Source organism: Ischnura elegans, chromosome 7 (genome assembly GCF_921293095.1).
Source record: "Ischnura elegans chromosome 7, ioIscEleg1.1, whole genome shotgun sequence".
NCBI lineage: Eukaryota > Metazoa > Arthropoda > Insecta > Odonata > Coenagrionidae > Ischnura > Ischnura elegans.
The window spans coordinates 14130586-14149402 of record NC_060252.1 but is presented as its reverse complement, the minus strand read 5'-3'; the positions used below and the strand labels follow the sequence as shown (position 1 = coordinate 14149402).

Here is an 18817-nt window from a genome sequence, read left to right as displayed (position 1 = left end):
ACACTTTATTTTAAATAGTACGACCCGGGTTTCAACATCCCCCTGATGCTAACACTAGATTTTGAAACCCGGGTCGTACTATTTAAAATAAAGTGTGGAATAAAACAAAGTTATTTTATTTTATTCTATAATGAAGCAATTCCACAAAATAACGCCTGAGACCGTGTCTTATATTAAAAGTGCCAGAATTCATGTTCCCTCTTTTTATTGATGATCGGATTGGTGTGGTGGCTAGAATTTTGGTTTCCTACCCTGTGGGTCCAGGTTCAAATCCCGTCGGTGGCGGAGATTTGTCACAAAATGCCCGATCCCTGCTTGACAGAGCTGTGGAGGGCACTTTGGGAACAGCACTGCGTCCATCGGACTGGACGTTGAGCCATGGTCCCCTTGGCGTCTCTTGGTAAGAGCAGGTTGATGTGAACACCGGGTTTCTCTCCACCCTTCCTTCCCCACCCTTCCCTCAAGGCGCCAATGACCTCAGCGATCGGTCGCCTCCTTCAAGTATCATGTCTGCTTTCTTCATCAGTTGCTCGAAACGAGACAATTGTCGACCATATATCATATTCGGATGCACGCCTCTGCCTGCTGCACTGGAAGAGCACCGACGCGGCAGGGAGTCTCACCCTTCCCGCCCTGCGATTGCATTTGTCTCGGGAACGACGCTAACCCAGAGGAGAGGGGGACTTCTTCAGTCATGAGGATTTGGTCTTTTTTGTCCGCACCCTTGTCTGTGCATGTGGCCACCATTGTCGAGGCGTCGCGTCGACGAGACACCAAAAAGCGCGTTTCTCCCTTCGGCCGAAAGAGTTAAAAAGGGGGTTCCAAGAGTTTGGAGCTCGACTGTGCGTCCCTTTTATAATTTTTTAACTCCACCGTCCGGTGAGGAATGTGTACACCGAAGATAATTTTTTTATCATTATGTGATGGAGGAAGAATACCCACGCTCACCAATTTTTTTCAATGTGACGATTGCAATAAATTTTATTTTTCCTAGCTGTGGGAAACTTTTACTGCACAATGAGGTTCCTGCGGTATGTGAAGAATGTACAAATAAATAAATGTAATTAAAAGACACGTGTTTTTTTCGTTTTCCGATCCTATTTCGCGAGGTATTCAATACGTAAAATTGACGGCCGAAGCCCCTCCGCAGATCCTTTGATGACGTCACGAACTCGTGCCTCAATCCTGGCCTACTCCTCTGACTGGACAAATAAATAAATGTAATTAAAAGACACGTATTTGCTTTTCGTTTTCCGATCCGTATCGTATTTCGCGAGGCATTCAATACCTAAAATCGACGGCCGGAGCCCTTCCTCAGATCCGTTGATGACGTCACGAACTCGTGCCTCTTTCCTGGCCTACTCCTCTGCCTTGCCCTTCGGCATCACGAGGTTTGCTGTTCGTTACACTCTTCTGATTGCTTTCTTCCCTCAATCAGCGGTTCTCCCAGCACGAGTTTAGGAACCAAGACTCTTATATCCCCATCAACTCATAAGAGAAGGGCGGTAACTTTACCTGTTTATCTTTTATCTCTCTATTCTTTCTACCGGATTCTTTTATTAATGTTTAATCTCGAATTTGAGTGAACGACCCCGCCTTCCGAGCATCGTAGTGAACACTACTTCACTTCAACTATCCACACTTAGCCTCCCTGTTTCATGTGTTGGTATAAAAAAATGTCCTGTGAGCTTCCTAAGCATAATTTTGAATGATATTATTTTTATTTCTATATTTGATGGTATGTTTCATGCTTAAGCGATGCTTATTCACAAATGCGTTTTATTCGTAAACTTAAATTTTCTTATGACTGAGTATTTGACATTGATCGCTGATTTTGTGGGACTCATTTCACTACTCCATCGTAAGGTCATCAAAATATATATTTCTTTTAACTCTAACAGAAGTAATGCATTATTTTATCGGTGATATTTATTAAATTTTTCCTCTCTATTTAAAAAATATGGGTAAACCTCTTCTTTTGATTGCCACATGCTGGTACGTAAAATATACCATCTAGTACGCATACATGATTCTCTATGTTAAAATACATGGGAAATTTTCTAGAAAAAGGTAATCACTAGATCACATCCTTCAAATTCCGCTGTTTTTACAGTGACCGATAAAATTCTCTTCGAGGTTTCACTGGAGTACAAAAATGTTTAATTTCAGTTTTAAATATAAACCACATTTATTCCATTGTAAATTTTCTGCTGAATCCAAAAATAACCATGAAAACTTTTTACCATGTTCAGTTTTCGAATTACAAACACTCGCACCCTATTTGTGATAGAAGGATATGATAGGTGATAGTGAAGTCTTTCATTGATTATATAATCAAAATTCATAACACGTCATGTCACGCAGTATCTTTTTGATGGCAATCTTGTTGACATTCATAACACGCCATGTCACGTAGTATCTTTTTGATGGCAATCTTGTTGAAATCAACATTCCCTATGTAAAAGGACTAGTTTTTTCAACTAGATTTGAGTAGTGTTATTGGTGGAGAAATTATAAATCGCAATGCAATTATATACACGCAATGCCCAACAGAGCCACCTATTAAAAACCTACAAACCCTCCGCGTACATACTTCCTGCTATCGCTGGGCAATATTGTTCGTGCCTCACAATCACCCTCCGTTACCAAATTCTCATAAATGATCCTAATAACTTCATTTTCTTTAGCCTTCTTCATTTTTTAACCGCTCATTGGCATCGTGACTAAGTTCGATACGGGATGACTTCATCCCCATTCAGCTCGTGCCATTTATTCAATCATCCCCCTCCCTGAACGGCAATTGCCCCGGACGTGTCCAGGAAGATATCTGCGGCAATTCAAACGCTTAAGATATCGCGACAATCTGTGGAGAAGTGATCGCCAAGACTTTCGACTATTCCGGAAAGCCGGAACGATCGCACATATCGTATTTAAGAGGACGAGCGCCGTCTATTTCTGCCGCGGGAGCGTGAAGAGGGGGGAAGCAGGGATGGAGACCACTTGGAGGAGTTCAAAGTGTGTATCATTCTTTCGAATAGAATGGACCACGCCCCCTTCCACTCCTTCGGGTTTTCAGTGTGCGTCGCTATGGCAATCCGAGGGTCGCCAGTGTTGAGGAAGACATTCAGTGTAGCCTCTTCGCGTAGAATAGTCCTAATGTTTGGAAGCATGAGGAGAAGGAAGTTGCATTTGATTTCAAGGTTTCGATTGGTACACACAATCAAGTTACCCAACAGAACATTTTCAGAATATGGTTCCCAAAAATATTTCCTTTTTAACAAAATGATGAATTCATCAACCTTGGGACTCAAATCAAAATTATGAGTTCATCAACATCAGCACTGGTATTTTTTCGCCATTACTTCAGCCCTCTCTGCCTTCGATATTCTTCCTGATAGATTTGACAGCATTGAGGAGAGCCGGCGTCTAGAATAAAATACCGTGCCACCACGTTCTATTCGGCGACTCATTGTTATTTTTTCATTTTTCGTTATGAGCCGTTCGCGACGAAGAATCGACGGCCTTAACCTTGTCTCAGTAAGTTGATGTCGTCACGAGCTCATAGCGAGCGGGTCAGCGCTTCTCCGATTCTCTTCAGTCTTGTGCATGGCCTCACGTCGTACCTTTTTATTTACTCTCTTGTGAGCGATTCGTATCCTTAGTGAAAGGTTTTCCATGAACGAGTAAATGAAACAGAACTTGAATGACGCGATCGTCTCATGCAAACTTTCGCGCTGACGCGTTTACTTATTTTAAATTTACAAGAAAACGGCTGAATCAGGAAGACTTGAACTCAGAGTCCTCTGGATGGCAGTTCTCTACGCTACTCCCTCCCCACTATGTAGTGCATTATCAACAATCCATAGGACTCTGCTTGAACTTATCTCTACCTCCCATCTACCGTCTGTTCTTTTAATGAATGGGATTTCGTGTCGGAATGAACCACCCTATTGAATCATCTACATCTACATAGTATCTCGCAAGCCTCCTAAATTGGCGTGTGGCGGGGGGGAGGGGTGATCTAGGACAAAAAAATGAAATGGTGTAGCGAAATTCCGTCTAGCGACTATAAATGTTCCTTATTGATCGAGGAAAAAAACTAACCTATCCAAAACCTATCCGTTCGGCAAAATATCTCTCTTAAATTATCGTTCGGACGAACTGAGTCATTGAATGTACTTATTAAGTATAGAAAGTGGGGATCGGGTTGGTATGGTGGCTAGAGTTTTAGCTTCCTACCCTGAGGGCTCGGGTTCAAATCCCGGCAGTGGCAGAGAATTTTTAGAGATTTCCCGATCCCTCTTTGAATGTTGTGTGGAGGACATTACAAGTGCAACACTCCGTCCGTTGGATGGGACGTTAAATCGTAGTCCCCTGTGAGCCTTTCGTTAAGAGCAGGCTAATGCCGACGCCGGGTTTCTCTCCACCCTTCCTTCCATACCCTTCCCTCATGGCGCAAATTATCATAGATGTCGGTCGCCTCCTCCAAATACCATACCTTAACAAGTATAGAAAGCGGGCGAAATACGTAAAACCTCCTTTTTTTGGGAATTTTACCTGAGTTTTCACTTACGTGATGGCAGCAGAGGCATGGCAGCAGAGGTGTCATGGTGCCGGAACGCCGCTCCGGCACTGGTTAAGAAAAGGTATAATAGTCAAATAACACTTCCATCAATTTTTTTGCCTCAAAGCTTCTAATATAAAATAAAAATATTTTTCGATTCATTTATTCTATATTTGCAGAAATAATTGAAACACACAAAGTAGTATTTCAATTGTAAAAAAGTTAAGGAAAGCGCGTTACGGCACCGCTAATTTTGCCACGACGTCACTGGATGGCAGTATCTAACAAGTTTTCCGGTGATATCCTGGAAAAATTTATGGAATTCTAAATGTCGATTCTGGTGGACACGCTGCTCCTATTCTCCCTGCTGTTCCACTGGGTCTTCCCAGCGACCGTCCCCTCGCCCAAATATCCCGCTATAACTATAACCCTCGCTCATGTATCCACCCCTCCTCTCGTTGAGGCCAGCCCACGGAATCAGAGAAAGGGGTGTGGAGGATGTGAATATGCGCGCGGAGGGTATAAATAGAGCGGGGGGCTTCTCCCCTTTCCAGAGTTAGTTTTGGGGGGGAGGGGAAGGGTGGAGTTGGTTAGGAGTCGTCGCATCTCTAGCCGCCGAGAGAATCTCTTAAGAGTTCGTGGCATATCGGATACTGAAGTTTGTGGAGGGGTCCATTAAAATCCGAGTCCTCTCCACATACATCATGGTGCGCTCTGTGTACAGGAAGTGTTCGGAAAATAACGCGAATATTTAAATTTGGCGTGTTCGGAGAATGGGATTGTAACATTTTTCATTATCTCGTTATACATGCTCCTGAAGTGCGATCAAATTTTCAGCTGACATCATTGTTCCCTATATCTGTGTAAGCCGCCATGGTTACACATATTTTTGAGCTTGGCGATTGCCGATTGTTAAAGAATTGGATCAAAGAATTTGTGCATGGCAGAACTATGGCAGGAGTGGAGAGCCTATCCTGGTCGAAAGCCGGAGAAAATTTTATCGCAGTAGTTCACCTGGAAAGCATCAGTTCCTTCTGTCATTTCTGTCTGAAGGTCGTACTTACTATCAAACAGCAGTTCGGGGGCCGATTTCATTGCAATGTAATCATTCCGATATTTTGGTCGTTGAAAAGCTCCCTACTGCGCGCTGCAACAGTAAAAAGATAATATTCAGCCAGATAGCAGCTGATATTGGCAGAATACGTTTATTTTTTTAATCTTACGCATAGGCGTGAAAAAGGCCTCTAACAAACTTTTCTCGAGTATATAGGGCTCTTTCCATGATCGCAAAATGAATTGTTGGGTATTATTTTGATAAAGACGGCAAAATCGCAAAATGGGCATCTATTCTGAGGACTTAATCTGTATTGGGAGAAGTGTTGGAAAAGTGTGATCGGGATCAAATACAATAAAACAGATAAATTTGTAATTAATTACAATCACAAATTACTACTTGAAAAATTCACCCTTAGGAACGATTTCTTTTGATTTTGCTCCTGCACATGATCTGATCGCTGTCATTATTTTCTCAACCATACCACTATTTCACCATGATATATCATAAAATTATAATTGGAATATTTTATTACGTTTTTAGGCATAAATTAATATGGAAAACCGAAATTATACCCTTTGGATGAGGTTAATGTAGCAAGCATTGCCTTAGATCAGCGTGCGTGGAATTCAAAATTTTTCAATTTTCATATCTGGAATATGACGATCGCTCAAATGTAGTGATTATTCGCACGACCTTTGAAGTAGATTTCAATCAAAAGTTAGTTTGAAAGTGTGTCAATTACAAGTAAAAATTACCAAAGATATAGTGGTTAATGGTGATTCGATTACCTTTACTTCGTAGCACCATATCATTGGTGTTCACTCAAGTGATCCTCTTACAAAATCCTTCATGTAAACTCCGAAAATTTCCTCTCCGGTAACAGCAGTGTAGCCCACTTGAGGGCCAGATACATATAGCAATCGGTTTGGGGCTCATCTGAGAAACGATTACATACTTATTTTTTAAACAATGCGTTCGAAAAGTTGGAATTTATTTGTTTCCTTTGAGTTAACATAGTCGCGACGGAGCCTCATTGAAGCAGCCGCAAAGTACCACATTCAAGTACCTCCACCTCCTCGCTCACCACTTGAGTTTACCCGGCGAGTCATGCCATCTCCACTCCCACAACTGCACCCTTCGTGAACGGGAGGAGGGGGAGATCGTGCGTACGGGGGAAGGGGGGGGCTGAGGGGAAGGGATTTGAGGGGAGGGGTGAAGAGGGAGGGAGAGTATGGGTGAATGGGTTGGAGGACGTAATTTGGACCGGAAGGAGTTTGTCTTCTACGAATCCACTGCGGTTGTCCCCTCTCCCACCCCTTTCTCTTCCCCCCCCCCCCCCCCCGTTCATTTTGGTCCCCCATCTTGGAAGGCACTCTCGAAAAGAACCACGGGAAAACTGTTGACTCCCTCCCCTCCCTACTCCCCCCACCCTTTCTCCACTCCCTCCCCTCCTCTAACCCCTTCCCATTCTACCTATCTCACTTCCACGCATCCCTCCTTTCTTCTTTTTTTTTACAACTTTTATCTTCACTTTGTGTCCGTTACGGTGGAATTTTGCAGTCTTCACCTAAATCTACATACTACCTCAAATGCCGCCCAAATAGGTGTGTGGCTGCAGGTGTTAGTGCTCTAGCGGTTTACAAATAAAAAGAAATGCTCTAACGAACTTCCACCTGGCATCTGGGAAAGTATGGACACAGGAGGTGAATACCTAGGAAGAACTGGTAAAAGAGGTCATCGTATACTTCAATCCAAAGATTGGTACTCTGCAGCCTTTAAATTCTCCTTTTCATTCATCTTCATACCACCCCGCCAGCCTCCTTAACCCTTTCTAACCCAGAGCTGTTTCTGGGAGAAATCAAATTTCAAGATTTTTCATTTTGAAAACTTGAAAATTTTACACTCAATGGTAAATACCCTGGCAGCTAAATATTTCCTCATTAAATATACACTACAAAATAATATTTAATTTACATATCTCCTAAATGGAGCTGAAATTTTAAACATTTTTGATGTTGCTTAGAAGCAACATTGGGTTATAAAGGGTTAATTAGGCGTGTGGCGAGGATGTTAGGACACCCGCCCTTAGCCAATAGATAGGAAATGCTCAAACAAAGCTCTTTCTAACATTTTTTAACCGCCCGTTGGTCGCGTGGCGTCCACCAGACGCCGAGCCATTTGTATCTTATTATTTTATGCTTTTGATTTACTCACCAATATGATTTTATGTTTCGTCACATATCTAGAATTAATACGAATATTTTGTTGCTTTTGGCTTCTGATACACGTCACGCGACAACTTAGGTACAATACGTTGCATGCTATTTCCCACGCGATATTCTTTGCAGAGATTTTTAGTGCGTTTAATAATTTATACAAGCATTATTAACAAATATTTAAAGCATTAAATTTTCTTTGCGCAACTTTTTTGCGACACATTTATGATTGTAATCAATATATCACGTGAATGAAACTATTATTGTAATTTTCTTGGAAATCACACTATTACTCATACCACTTCTTTTTTAAAAAGTGCGACACGGATTTCGATGAATTATCACCTTACCTAGGTAACAAGAATAAGATAAATAGATCATAATTTGCGCCTGAAGATGATGATAATTCATCAAAACCCGGGTCGCGCTTTTTAAAAAAGAAGTGGTATGAGTAATAGTGTGATTTCCAAGAAAACTTATATTGGAATATCACATAGAGTTACTGAGTAAGTGAATTTTTAAACTATCAATGCTGTAAAAAAGACGAGTTTTAATTATGTTATTTATTTGAATATCTCCATCATTATTATGCATATATTTGATTCCCATGCATGAAATTAAATATCATATGAATGATTTTTTGTACTTAAAACAGTTATCTATGATGGCGTGTATTTTCTTTAACCATTACTAGATGGCTCTATGAGACGCCGCGCAACAATTAACGATTTCTTTTATCTATACGGAAAAATCGGAATTTACCTATCGGAAAAATATCTCTTTAAATTTTCCTTTCTTTCGGACTTGGAAATATAATGTGGTTTTGATAAGACGTTATACGTTAAATGATAAAATATTTTTTTTTAAGTTAATCCTAGTTAATATTTTTAATTATTAATTTTGTTTTTTTACGACATCATGTCTTTTATTTTCGGGAAATAATATAAAATCGAATGAAAGTTGACTCACTTAGAAATACAAGGAAGCATATTTCACAAAAAGTATAGTACACGTTCAACAATTTTTTAATAAAATTAATTTCATTTTGTTCCTTTGCTAACTTTTATGAAGCGGTCCATAAAATTTTGAGATCATTACACATAGGGCATAGTTTGTTATTTAGAGCGGTGTTAAGAATTTATGTTTATGGGAACACAGGATGATTGTCGTCATACGTATGTAGGTGCCGTGGAGTTAGAGCTCACCCCGGACAAAGCCAAAGGCTTGTTAATGTTACATTTTTTGCTAGGGTGGCGAGTTCCTCTGAGTCATGTAGAGGGGAAATGTACGGAAGTTTATAAAAATAAAAATAGTAATTTAATAAACTAACCATATCTATCCAATAATTTACACCTTCAAATATTCAGTAAATTCGACTTTTTTAGTTTAAACAGTAAAATTTTGAACAAAGTTTCAAGGATTCAAACTCAGTGGGGATTTTTGGGGTTAATTCCCCCCACAGCATATCATACGAAAACGTTTTTGTGTCAATCAAACCTTTCATTTATTACTGAAACTAGGATTACTTTCTCCTTTCTTTCTCCCCATACATCAACCTCATTTCTGTCCCTCCTTCTTCGCCGCCTTCTTTAAAAGACTCTTCCTGCTCAAATGCTTTCACGGGATCTCCGCCAGGCCTCATGCGCCCTTCACTATCTTCCCTCAAAGAGCCGCCATATTAGCGTCTCTGGAACGCGCACTGTTCTTCTTCTGTCCATCGAGCTGTCTCCTTCTGCTGCCTTTGTGCTCGCAACCTTATCTCCTACCCTATGTTTTTTTCTCTCTTTCTCCCTCCCTTTTTCTCTCTCTCCTTTGAATGTTCACTTGCCACTTAACCCCAAGTGGGAGAAGCCTGGCACTATATTTCTCCGGTTTAGTCATTATTGCTTCGTTCTAACGGCCGAGCAGCATTAAGAACGTTTTGTTCTTAATGCTGTTGGTTATTATAGCTGTGGTTAATGTCGTTGTTATCATTTAAAGGGCTATTTACATCCTGATGCGTGCTTGCGAATATCAATCACGTTTTGATTCTTAGCATCTGCTGAAAATATTCATTTTTTCTGATGTTTTAGTTTAAGAGACAAAAGATACTTCCTGCTTTATATTAGGATCTATATTTTTTTAATCAACTAATGTGACAGATTTGGAAACAAAAAAAGACACAAGACGGTTGAAAGTTGTGTAATATTTATTTTTAAATTTGGTTAATTTGTAAATAGAAGGCACGATTCCAGAATTTGGAATTTCTCCGGACGATACATTTATTTTATATTTTACGCAATTAAAAAAATGCATTATATGTAGATGAAGGAAAGCATTATCCATCCATTCAACTGTATTTTGAGCTCCAATTTGTAGTGCCTTATTTATTTGTGAGTCATGATACACATCCGGTTTTTGTCCTGCATTAAACATGTAATTGATAATCAATTCTCCTATTTCGGATTATTACTTTTATAAAAATTAATTTTTCATTAATATTAACAGAAATATGTAAACATTTCAGGCTAGTTCCGCGTTAATGTAATTTAAAATTAAAACTTGTTTGCATACAACTCTTCCACATCTGCCATGAGCTTGGCACTTCCCGTGTCTTAAAATTCCTGGGAGTCTTAGTAAGCGTCATGAGTGATTAAAAGGGAGCCATTTAAATGACTTTATTCTGCCATAGTCAAAACAGAATCATTCGCCTGACAGCCTCCGCGTGTCATAAATCACGCGCTCCTGACGTTTGACCACAGTGGAGCACGCCCACAATGGCGATGTAAGAGATTTCAAGAATGGAATTTCGGGAGGGAACATTTTAATTGGGCTTTAGAGGTTTCCAGGGACAGGAAGAATATTTTTGGTTTCGAGGGATTTTGTCTCCCTCCCCAAGTCAGAAAATATCCTCGGATTTTCATTCAGAAACTGGGCGCAAAGCATTACTCACGCTCTGGAGCCATCGGGCTTCACATTTCGTTTCCTCTGCTACTGAGTGGTCGCTGTTTCTGTGTTCAGCTTCTAGAAAGGAAATTTTATGGGCGCGTTTAAATGTGAGATTCGTATCTATCAAACTATCTCTTTCAATTGTTAAGCCTTTTAGGATTAGTTCATCTTTTTACAGTAGCTAGCTTTCCTTTTGGTGCTTTAATTTGTCCAGTATGTAAGTAAAATTGAATTAATAAATTTTAACATCTATCGTAAACTCCGCTTGCTCGCGAAATTTGTTAGTCTAATTGATATATCTTAAAAATCTTAATAGCTGTGTATGAAATCTCCTAAATGGATGAGATCTAAGTTGACTGCCTTTTGAAGAAATGATTTTTCTGGAACTACGCTCATTTTCAAATAGGTTCGGAATACTGCACTATATAATTTGCCGATTATATTATTTATATACCACTGATTGCTGTTATTGTGGCTTCATCTTTAGGAACCTATCGCTGCAGTTAAATTTTCAATCAGTTTTATTGCAGAATGTTCTTTGCAGATAAATTTTCTGTGGATTAATGCTATGTATTTTACACGAGAATTTTTCCCTAATTTGCATAAGACCAGCATAAAATTTTACCGTAATTGGGTTATTATCAGCTCTTTTTCATTATTTCGCAGAGTTGACCTTTATGAATAGCCCTTTTTACAGGGCAGCCTTTCACTACATTCCTTAAGTATTTAAATGCTACATCATTCATTGCTTGTTCATATTTTTGCATAAATAATCTGAGTAATACCAATTTGCAATCGTTTTATTCCATCAAAAATATGGTTTTATAATTTAAAAAGTAATTAACAATTTGTTTTTGGCATTTAAAGGCAGCATTTAATTTGGAATGTTTATGTTATTTAAGGTAGACTTGTTACTATTAATCTCAACAAATACATATCGGGGGCTCGAATCGGGTTGGTGGCTTGGATGCTGGTTTCCCACCCCGTTGGTACGGGTTCAAATCCCAACGGTGGCAGAGATTTTCACAGAATACCCTATCTTTGCTTGAGGGCTCCGTGGATGGTGTTACAAGAGCAATACTCATCCCGTCAGATGGGACGTTAAGCTGTGATCCCCTTGGTGCCTCTCGTTAAGAGCAGACTAATGCCCTTGACGCTGGGTTTCCCTCCACCCTCCCCTCCCTACCATTCCCTTGTGACGCAAATGGCCTCAGCTGACCGTCACCTCCTCAAAGTATTGTTGATGTTATTGTTACCGTAAAAAAGCTGTGGCATTATAATTTTGTAAGTGGTCAGGGATTTGTCATTGTACGAGAAGGAAGAATTCAAAATAAGTTGAAGTTTTATTGGAGATAAAGAAATAAAACTTTGTAAGGTTCACTATCATTTTAATATGGGTATGACCCGGGTTTCGTTACGTGGTTACATCGTCAGTTTGGTTCAGGTCACCTGACGATGTAACCACGTTACGAAACCCGGGTTGAGCCCATATTAAAATTTTATTTCTTTATTTCCAATATGGAGAGGTTTCACAAAGTAAAGCCTGAAGTTATTAGTTGAAGTTTTATGTTTTTTAAAAATAATGCGTTTTAGATTCGTCGTGAGTGGAGTTATAGCAATGAAGGTTAACAAAGATACATCTACAGTTACAAGTTAAACACGAGCCAAGAAGACATTCCTATCGCTCCATGATTTGGAAGTTGACAACAATGCGCAAATGACCTCAGCTGACGGTCGCCTCCTCAAAATATTGTTGTTGTTATTCTTATTGTAAAAAAGGTTGTGGTATTATAATTTTGTAAGTGGTCAGTGATTTGTTACTGGCATTAGATTAGCATTGATTATACACATAGCATAGATTATATATAGGCATTGGATTTGTATTCTTCGAGAGTTAGCCGTTTTATGACGTTTCCTCATTGTGTCGCGTTTTTTATTTTCCTCCCTGGATATTTCCGCCCGATTTTGTTTTTGAACGCGTTTCCACTGCCGCGCTTGATATCCCCGTCTCTTCCCCATTCATATACGAACTCACATATATGCGTCTCCGATTCCCCATCCACCCCTGTTATGTTCCATCTCCCTTTTTATTTTGAACCCATGTGCGTCGACTCACAGCGATCTTCGACTCGGGGCGGCAGCGTTTCGTTTCGAAGAGATATATCGCCTTTGTCTCTGATGCGCACAAATAGAACTCGCCTCGCCTTGTTTCCCAGTTCCTACAAAAAGGGGATGTATCGGAAAAATTGACGCCTGACTTCTCCTTTCGAGGCTTCGGAAATAGACGCCGGATGCCTGGTGTGGGATCATATTATGAGATGGATGACGGAGCCCTTCGAGGCCCGCACGTGGTCCGTGCTCTCACAAACAACGGCATCCAAGGATTCGATTACTCTCGTGAAATTTCAGCCTCATTGCTATTGGGATCACGGAAGAAAATCTTTATTTTATGGGCTATAAATAATTACCGAGTTTTTTTAGGTAAAAATAATTTACCATCGCCTATCTTTCCAAGAATTGTGCTTAACCTGCAAATCGTGGTCAAGGTTTGATTGGCAAATCTGGCTTCGCGGTCAAGGATTTATCGAAGTAGAGCAGCTTATATACACTACAACTCATTTTACTCATAATTTCGCACCTTGCTGGATGTTATTAACCTATTCGTGCCATGTTACGAGTCGTATCCAGAAAGTAAGTTGCGTTTGAAAAAATTAGCAAACAATGTTTCAGGGTACTAATTTCATTGGTATATGGGATGAGTATAACTTAAAGTACGTTTATTCGTAATTTTTCAGTTATGTTTTAGAAACCTACAGCAGTTGACCTTAATGTGGTCGATTTTTAAAAAAGTGCGATTTACTTTTATATAAAAAACGCATCTAAAATTAATGTAGTCCTTAAAGGATAATAAGTTTAATTCAGAAGTCACCACTTATAATTAGCATGGAATAATTTTGTATTATTTATTTTATTCTCATTACTCTTACACTTATTTTATTTTACGTATATAAATGCAGTTAAGTCAAGCTTAGTTAATGAACTCATTTTAAATAACATTGACCTCTAATTTATGAATAATGTTTTTGTTAGATAAATGAGCATATCCTATCTGGTGTAAAAAAATAACTTTAATTTTTTCTACTTTTCAGGTAGCAAGAACTTCTTCCGCAACTTCATCTATGTGATATCAAAAGTGACATAAAGATCTGCTTATGCGGTAAGTAATATCAGTCTTAATGGTTCCATATATCCACAGTAATTGTAGTCTTAAATTTCTACGGTTCGTCCACAATCGTCCTCGGGTCCAAATTGAAATTTATTTTTCTGCACTGCTAAGCCATCTACCTTTTTTTAAGACTAAATCCATGGTAAAGTTTACATCGGCTATTCAATAGAAAAGTTTTCAGCAAGTATACATTCATATAATTCACTACTTAGCTCTATCAAAATCTATTTTCATATTTTACAGTAGCATATTTTTCATTTCTGTAGCTTTAAAATTCTATCTTCTTTGTGTAGACTCTAGAACGTATTTTCCATAAAAGAGAAAATTCTTTTCCCTATTTCATTTCAATGAAGAATCTAATTCTCACTCAAAAATGTAGTAACTATCTTCGTAGATCTACTTCGATTGATATCGAGCATGGTGATACTTAAAGAATTTATAAATGCTGTTTTATTAGGATTTCCCCTGCCATCTTGTACTCCTAATTTCATTGTAGTTTGATTTTACGAGAGCTTCCTGAGGGCTAACACATGCTTTCTCGAAATTTCCCGTGACTAACTCAAATAATTTATCGGCATAATTATTTCAGCTCCTAATTTTTTGAGAAATCAAATTTCCACACTAACATTATGATATCCAAAAAATGTTTGACTCATCCAACCGAAATTTCCGTCTGATATGAACGATAGACTATTATTTCCCCTCGTAGAGAAGGCTGCTAGGGTGCCTTACCGGGTATTCTCCCTCCTCGTATCATCGGATTTAAACAATGCCCATTTGTGCAGCCAAGAGTAGCGACTTGAACTTAATCTCAGCAAATGCATGTCGGTACATTTTTTGCTGCATTTTATACAATGCATGTTTATGCTGTGTATGGTATTAATATAAAGGCAACAGACGAAATGAAGTGCCTGGGAGTTACGATAACCTCGAACCTCTCGTGGGGAACACATGTAAGGAATATTTGCGGCATAGCCCTTAATAAATTAGGATTCGTCAAGCGTATTGTGGGAAGATTTTCGGATGAGAAAATAAAAGAAAGGTGCTATTTAGCACTCGTCCGACCGCACCTTGAATATGCAGCGAGCGTATGGGACCCGGTGCAGAAAAACTTAATCCGCAAACTTAATAAAATACAAAAGGAATGCTGCGCGTTTCGTCAAAAACTGCTACTGCGACAGACTGTTACCCAGATGTAAAGCGAATTAGACTGGGAGCCTCTGGAGACTCGAAGGCTGCGCCCTAGACTTAGATTGCTTGAACAATTGAGAATGGATATCTATAAGAGTGACACGGAGAACATAATATTAGAGCCTTACTATAGTTCCAGGTCCGATAGAAGCGATAAATTAAGAGAGATATTTTGCCGAACGGATAGATATGGGAATTCGTTTTTCCCCGGAACCATAAAGGACTTTAATAAATGCTAGTCCCAACTTCGAAGAGCACTTCATTTTTTATGAGTAGAGGGCTGGTGTCCTAACACCCTCTGCCACACGACTTTTTGGCGGCTTGCGGGGTGTTATGTAGATGTAAATGGTTGCTGACGTTTCGGAGTACGAGTCGTACTCCATTCTCAGGGCTGAGGCTGAGCCCCGTACCCCGAAACGTCGGCAGCCACGGAGGAGATAATATGGTGGAGCACTATAAGTATACACAGGGAAAGAAACATCAGAAAAGGAGCATTAGATCTTTTCATGATTTCCTCTCTTTTCAGAAAATATCGAGAATCATTTTCCTTTGGCATCTGGACATCCGGAACGTGCCCGTATCTCTGGCCCTCTCGAATATCGAATGGAATTCTCCATTTACTCGCATCCACTCGTGCTCCGTGGGGATGCATTCTGGAATGTCCCAAATTCCCCCCTCTTCCACCCTCTTCCTATATACCTACCCTAAATGTCGCCCCTTTGGTCCCCGTCGCATCGCAGCCCATTCCCAAACGCCCAGTCATAATGGGAGACAGTTGAATCCGGTTTCGGAGGCAGCCAAGAATACACGCCACGGTGCCGCCGCACATGTCGTCGGAAGAATACGCATTAGCGCGAGCATTTGTTTTTTAAGGGTTGCGCACCCTCCCGCCACAAATCCCTTCTTCCCGCCATTCCTCCAGAGACACACCTCCCGCCACAAACCTTTTGCTTTTCCTTCCGTCTGCAAGGAAATCCTTCCACTGCTTATGTGACACCCTTCTCTTCTTCACCCCCCATAATTTCCACTATTATCCCACACTCCAGCGAGGCCTTAATATAGGTACTGTACTGAATTCCATGATTTATACGAGACCTTTTCAAATTTCCGAGAAAGTTGAAAAATTAATACCATCTAGACAATTACTTGATATCGGGATTGATATACTTCTTTTTGAGTCATAAGGGCTTTGAATTTACCATGACTGAAGGAGTCAACCAATGTCTCCATGCCTTCTAAGTTTCACCGCGTGGGATTTGTAGGTAACGACAATTTCACCGGTGTACCAACTGGAATCCTCAGCTCGAGCGCTGGGATTTCATATTATATTCATCCTGAGAAAAATAATAAAAAATTTCTCTAAAATTTCATACCATACACAAGATATCGCAATATATAATGCATTTTATGTTGTAAAATGCAAATTTTAGTCAAATTTTATTTACATGGCTATTAAATTTTTAGATATAGAATATGACAATATTTTCCTTGCCACTTATATTTCAGAATGTAAGAGTTACGTATGATTTGAGTACGGAATAATCCTGGATCCATCCCCGGCAACCTTTGTCGTCCGTCCATTCTCCTCGCCAATCCTGCCTCTGATCGCTCCTCGCTCAATCATCACGCTTGTCCCTTTGGCCGATAATCCCAACACAACCCCCGCTCCCCTCCCGCCTCACACATCCCCCGTCCAAACTCCCTTTCCAACCTTCCCTATCTCAACCACCCCCTACACCAAACACGGCTGTTTTTTTCACTCATCCTCCCCCTTTCGGACGACTCGGGGGCGATAGGATCCGAAGTGAAAAGGCTCCATCACCGCCGAAAAAAGAGCTCCCTTATATCCCTCGTGCGATTGGTGAAGTCATGTGGGCTGGGGGGTCCTGGGGGTATTGCGAGAAAAAGCGCAAAGGGTTGTCTGCGAAGAGTCTCCGGTGGAGGACAAGTGGGGGATGAATTTAAACGGCTGGGCTGTTTTTTTTCAATTCCCTGCCAGAAACGGTTGTATTGTTTCGGAGACAGCAAAAGGGTTCTGAGTCATTAGTGGTTTCCGGAGGATCGATCTATTTTCCCCTTTTCTGCCCTGAGAGCAGTGTCGACACAAGTCATTGCTTGCATTGCTTCCTAATTTTGTGTTATTATTCAATATAGGGAGTGAAGATAAAGAGTGAAATTTTATTTTTTAAATTTACTTCGATTCAAAGTGGTCAATTCAATGCTGAAATGAAAAACTCTTTTGCCCTGTAAATATTCTCAAAGGAATCGTAAATTTATCTAAATTCTAGACATAATCGCTTTCTAATGAATTACTGCTGTAAATGCGTTAGTAGTAGTGGTGAAACTTAGTAATAGTAGGTATTACCAACAAACAGACGCTAGCAAAAATTCTATGCGTTAAAATAAATATTGGAAAATCGGTCTCAGAAATTGCTTTGTGATTTTATTACGAAAGTAAAAAAATGAAACGAAACTAAGTTTTGAGCTCTATTTATTTTAAGTAATTTTCAGTGAACGTAGTCTATAATTTGATTTTGTAGATTCGATTGGCTGTGAAAATATTATGAAAACTTTTCGCTTTCCTTAAAAGAATTGAAAATAGTATTTTTTGTTTTTAAAAGGTTGATTTGATTGATTTTTTTTATTTAGGCTTCATTTCTGCTGCCAATTAATTAGTTGTAGCATATTTACTTAAAAAAGCACTTGGTTAAAAATCCATGCAAAGAATTTTCTTCATAATTTTAAATTTACCAAACGTAAGGACTATTCTAAACCGCCATTTTCATTGTATAAGCTTTAAAAATAAATAATGTATATGTTATGATTATAATTTTCAAAATCAATAGTGTTGAGAATAATTTAATTTATATGCATTTAATCGAAGGATTAGTTATCCATGGCAGTGATTCAAGAAGGGTTTGGATTGGCAGGATTCAAATTAGCGACTGAATCCAGAGCTCTAAATCTTCCTCAGTTCTCGTGATCTTATTGAAGGAGATTGAAGTGGAAAACGCAATTGTTTCGCCGGAGATGAGTCGGAAATTATGGGAGAATGAATTGCTTTCGAAGATATCGTGCGGAATGGCTTCATGAAGTCAGCGGCCTCAGCCATCAAGAAGTTACCGTGGGGTGTAATTACCGAGAGAGTTAGATAAGAATGAGAATGCTGTTCGTAGGCGTGGGAAAATTAGCGAAGAGTGCTCTTCGTGGATGAATGCCACTATATATAACCTCTAGTGAGCTGAAAAAACAGGCAGAAGACATTTTGGGCATTAGCTTAAGAAGTGCTTGCTAACACAAATGCTCGTAAGAGCGAGCCAATTTCAGCCAAATGGGAAAATTTGCCTTCAAATTGGTGCGACCTCAATTTTGGTAAATTAATCATTCACTCATGAAATTTTACTGCGCAATTTCCCGTGCTCTATTCTGCAGTTTGTTTGCCATTGTGATGCCATAATGTGTAGGTTCAATAGACTGAAAACTGTTTATATTTATGCCATGTTTCTTCCGTATTAAATACTTAGATACTGTAAATAAAAAAAAAGGTTGAGTTACAAAACTGTCAACATTCTTTACGAGTTTCTAGGTTAATTTTTTAGCAATATGGGCCTTATCTCTCTCTTGATGAGGAAAGG

The 18817-nt window shown here is 39.5% G+C and overlaps 1 protein-coding gene across 1 annotated transcript in view; it reads left to right on the top strand.

Moving 5' to 3' along the window:
- LOC124162475 (transcription factor SOX-6) overlaps positions 1-18817 on the top strand; it is a 720216-nt gene that overhangs the window by 307810 nt on the left and 393589 nt on the right. The window contains 1 exon segment of the mRNA XM_046539021.1: positions 13915-13982. The gene's annotated coding sequence lies outside the window, so the exon portion shown is untranslated.